Here is a 5388-nt window from a genome sequence, read left to right as displayed (position 1 = left end):
TTGGAGTAAAAATTATTTTGCCTCTGATTGTAGTTACCAATAGCATCACATTGTTCCACTTAAGATACTTTCATATTGATAGCTCTAAGAGGACAAGAATCTTTCATGTGTTCTAAAGCTCCATATACTTCACAGGATATAGAAATTGTATTTACCAAACGTGTATTCATATTCTCAAATTGCTTTGATAGAGAGTCAAGCTTTGCAGTTATAAGTCAAGGGCGTCCAAATTATATTTTTTTCAGTATTTTAATTGCTCCTACACTTCTTTCTAAGGCCCATTGATGATGGTTCTGAGCCACACTCTCAATAATATCTTCCGCTTCCTCAAGGTCCTGGTTCATTAATGCACTGTTGGCGGCAGAATCCAAGGAAACCTTTGTTAGATAATTAATACCATTGTAGAAAGTGTGAATCACAAGCCACTTTTCTAATCCATGATGTGGGCAGTCTCTCAACATTCCCTTAAATCTATCCTAAGCTTCATAGAGAGATTCAAAGTCTATTTGCTTGAAGCTTGCAATAAGATTACGGAGGTGTGTTGTCTTACTTGGCGGAAAGAATTTATCCAGGAAGACTTGCTCACATTGAGCCTAGGAAGTGATACTATTTGGAGGCAAAGAATTAAGTCATGTTTTTACTCACTCTCTCAAGAAAACCCGAATAATAATAATAATCTAATGGCCTCTGGGGGAACTCCATTAATATGCATCGTGCTACATAGTTCATTGAAGTTATCAAGATGATGATTAGGATCATCCATTGGGCCACCGCCATATTGATGTTGTTGAACCATGAAAATGAAGGTCGGCTTTTCAAAGTGATTGGTTTCAACTGTAGGTCTAGAGATACTGAATCTTGGCCCTCTTGCATAAGGCACGGCATAATCCTTCAAAGATTTGTTTATCATGGCTCTTTGTTCTTGCTCTTGTTGGTTCTTTTACAGATTTAATTTTTAATGATATGTCCGGTCGATCTCAGGATCAATAGGCAGAAGATCTGCATATATTCCTTCGCATACACAAATAAGAGACAAACTAGAATTTGTTGTTTTCAAATTTTTTTTAGAAAATAAATTGTAAAATTGGAAATGCAAAAACAAAAATAGTAATGAAAGAAATAAGAATTGAGAATAAAAAAAATATAGAATTAAAGAATTATCTAGACAAACTCTAATATAAACTAATTAAATTTAAAGCACTCAATCCTCGGCAACGGCGTCAAAAATTTAATACTATCCATCCCCCAAGTGCACAAGCGTCGTCAAGTAATAAAATTTCTATAAGTCGATCCCACGAAAACTGAGGATCAAATGCTAATTGATTTTACACTTCAAATTCAGTTAGACAGAATCGATAATTATTTGATTTAAGATTATCAACTAAAATGTGAAAATAGAAGAAAGATAATTGAGTAAGCCCTTAATTCAAAAAGATATTCTAGGCCTTCAGTTTCATTATAATGGTGAATGTTGTGCTATGAATTTGCCCAATCCTAGTTCTCCACTTCTATGTTTGCAAGATGGTCTATATTACTATCGAATAACACCCCGCGATGGTGTATTGGGGTGTTTTCCCTACCAGTAACCAAGTATGCTATCAAGTGAAGAAGTAACTTAGAGAGTCCGAATTTTCAATAGAGTACCTTATGTGACAAGGCCTCCTCCGGGTTTACGTCTCTAGATTCGTAGGTCACTTACGTAACATATGATTAGGAAAAACTCATTAGGTCAAGTAAAAGACTCATCTATACATAGAATTATTCTCCCTTAGGAAATTATGATCCATATAGAAGGATAGTTACCTTAGATACTCAACGTTAAACAAGCATCCTAAAGTCATGCCGAGCTATATCGGATCATAGACTCAAAAGATGTAACAATCTATATACCTATTCAATGAAATTATAGATTCATGCTTAGATCTAGATACATAGCAATATATCTAGTACATAAATTAGATCTACGCATACAGAAATGCAATCTAGATAGATAAATTCAGATCCATAAAGAAAGCCTTCATGCAAGCATTTCATCAAATAGAATAAGTGTCATACAGGTAGAGTTGTCAAATGGACCAACTCGTGGTGGGGCGGGTCGGCCCGTGGCGGACCAACCATTTGGCAAGATAGGGCGGGTCAACCCGTCAACTTGGTGGGTTGGGAAATCTCCAACCCAACTCAATCGAAGGCGGGTTGCGGGTTTGGCGGGTCAACCCGCAGGCCTATAATTTTTTTTAAAAAAACTTTCATATTTTCGGCAAGCTTTTGCAGCTTGATATGCAACCTTTAAAAGGAGAATGAAAATTACAGCTTGAGATAAATTCACAAAAAATATTGCTTGAAGAAGAGATTGATGATTTGCAAGAGACAATTAAAAAGATCAAAGCAGCAAAGGATGAGATAGATGGATTATGGGCTATGCAAGAGTTGATAGTTATTGACTAGTAGAAGCAAATTTCAATGCTTCAAACTAAAATATATTTAGGCATCTATGACCTCAATCACATGATCAATAAAGTCGATAGCCAACTAGAAAAACTTTCATATCTTAAATCATATCGTGTCCTTCTCCACGTCCACGAACATGTGTTTCTCAACCCGCGGGCCAACCCGTGCAAGTCACAAGCCAACTCGTGTTGGTCACGGGCCTAGGCGGGTCGGCCCACAACAGACTTGGGTTGATAAAATTCCAACCCAACCCGCTTAATTGGCTTGGCGGGGCAGGCCAACCCAACAAGCCCAACCCAAATTTACAACTCTACATACAGGCTTCATCAAATAAGGAAATTGGTAATTTCATAGAGTTTTACATCATCCACACATTATAATTACTCCCTACGTCCTAGAACAATATAAATCTACTCCATAATAAGAAGAAATACAATCCAAAAACTCAAAATGATAGGAACTTCAAAACCCCAAAGGAATGGGAGAAAAAGCTTATCCTTTGACATCAAGTGAAGCCCTTGGATGTAGATCTTGAAGTGTCAACGAGGATGAAGCAGTAGAGCGGCCTCATATTGTTCAGATGGCGACTCTTGGTGCAAAGATTTGACCTAGAGGGTCTCCTCCCGCCTTGGAACCCCCCCCCCCCCCCCCCAGCAAAGGGGATGAAGTGTCCCTTATATAGAGATGAGGGCACAGGGTGGTTGTACCCAAGGGCACGAGCCAAGCCACTCTCTTACTGTCTGCCCATGCCATTTGGTATAGCCAGAGCCAAGTTGGTTCTAGCTCTCGGCACCTGGCCATGCCATTTGGCACTGCCAAAACTATCTCTAGCTTCTGGCTATGCCAAATGTCATGGCTAGAACAGAGCCTGTTATTTGGTATGGCCAGATCTTCAAACGTATATTTTCCTGACTTTTAGAGGCATAGTTGTGCCTCAAGGCACGACCAAGTTCATTTCTGCTCTGGAAATTGCATGGGTTAGCTCTTGGTCGTGCCATTTAGCAAGGCCTGAACATTTTCTGTGTTGATTCTCCTTCTTGGCCATGCCATTTGGCATGGCCTGTCACGCCCCGGAGGAGTCCCTGTCCGAGAAAATTTAGGCAGCATCTCCCCTGTACGGCGGACAATCTGAAACTTTTCTACATCCTCCATACCTCAGCCACATGCGGCTGGAATAATAACATGTAAATAAATAAACATTCACCACGCAGTAATATCATATTCAGCCTCTGGCTGACACAACCACGCAATTTAATAATTAACAACTACATCAATATACCAAGACTCGAAAACAACCCTACTCAACTACACTCGTAAAACTCAAATCCGATGAACTCACCTCTTCTGCCGACCAGGCAGACATGTAGTAGGATAAATCCAAATCATACCAAAAATCCATCGACATCACAAAATCCATACAATGTCTATACCATATCCAAATCCTCAAATAGAATAAGTCCAACACAGTCTAAACAAGAAACCAAAAGACAAATACAGCTTGGGGTCTGCAGGGGACTAACGACTAGAACTCTCTCCTGACAGCATCAACCTGAAAAATAACAACAATGAAGGCGGGGTGAGTCCAACACTCAGCAGGTACAACTGATATACAAAGTAATGAATTAACACCTAGCACTAATCATGCGTACAGTCTCCTAATATAAGAAAGATAAAATGCAACAGAAGTAAAACAGGAGAAAGTCTGTACTAACCAGAACCTGGGTCAAAGGACAAACAGTCCAAATGGTATAGAAATCCTGTATGCATGTCAAACATAGATATCCAAACAATATGCAGCATATAAATGCAGCAAGCACAAACACAAGCAATAAATGCATCATGCATATGATGTCAATGATGCGTCCTGGTCACCCCTGACGCCAGTCGATCATCTCACACACAATAGTGAGGCCGAGTGGGTAGGGCTGTGACAACCGTGCACTCTGTCGTCACTACTCCTGATGAGTGACCGAGTGGACGAGATGCTGTCGGAGTACACCTATCCTCCTACCCCAAATCATAGATGGGGGAGCGCAATGCTCTCAACTCCCGGTACATGATGACGGGGAGGAATCCCTGCCGGATAACACGTTGTGTCACACTACCCATGAGCGGACCAACGGTGCCTAACAGAGTCCCTGCTGCAACACACTCTGCCTGAATCGACCACTAACCCATGAGTGGTGGTGTGTGCAGATACATGTAATTGGCGATGTGCTCAACAATAATGGAGCGGACTATCGCACAGCATGCAATCATGCATATGGTGCATGACAATAACCATAAAAACATCCTGACCTAATCCATATATATAGAAAAGTGCACCCTAGGTCAATGAATCATATCGAATCAAAGGTACACAGAAGGTATAAAAACCTAGGTCCGGAACATGGTGAAGCATGGTATATCACTACCCCCTATAAGCATGTATAAACAAATAAAGTATACATGGGATGCAAATCAAGCAATCAATCAATCATGTATCAGATAATGGGTAGTGACTAACCGAAACAAATAAAGGACATAATTAATGCAACTTGTTAAATTCACTACTATGTATATCAAATGACATAAGTCAAAAGTACCCGCCTCCGATAAAATGGTCCAAATCTGACTCCGAGATACTCGTCTCGCGTCAAAGTCCTGTGATATCAAACATACATTTTTATTTAGCTACAAATTAAACGAATAGCTAAATAAAATCCTTAAGAACAATTTTAGGGATAAACCCTAAACCATAATCTCGACCTTCCTAAATTAAATCCAACAATTAACTAGGGTTAATTTCCGTTAACCCTAATCATAACATTAGATTAAAAGTCTAAAGCTAATCAAATCTACCTATTCCAAACATAAACATAATCAATCTACTCGAAGTTCAAAACCCTAAACCTTACCTCAATATCCCAGTCGGGGTCACTGATCTACTGCCAAAAGTAG

General features: G+C 39.6%; 1 non-coding gene across 1 annotated transcript; it reads left to right on the top strand.

Moving 5' to 3' along the window:
- Nucleotides 1–432: 432 nt before the first annotated feature.
- Nucleotides 433–539, top strand: LOC122022040. The gene has a single exon (XR_006122789.1). It is a non-coding gene; the product is annotated as a small nucleolar RNA R71 (small nucleolar RNA).
- The last annotated feature ends 4849 nt before the right edge of the window (nt 540–5388 follow it).

The sequence above is a fragment of the Zingiber officinale genome, chromosome 9A (assembly GCF_018446385.1).
Source record: "Zingiber officinale cultivar Zhangliang chromosome 9A, Zo_v1.1, whole genome shotgun sequence".
Taxonomy (NCBI): Eukaryota; Viridiplantae; Streptophyta; class Magnoliopsida; order Zingiberales; family Zingiberaceae; genus Zingiber; species Zingiber officinale.
The sequence above is the reverse complement of the archived record's forward strand: the minus strand, read 5'-3'. Positions and strand labels throughout refer to the sequence as shown.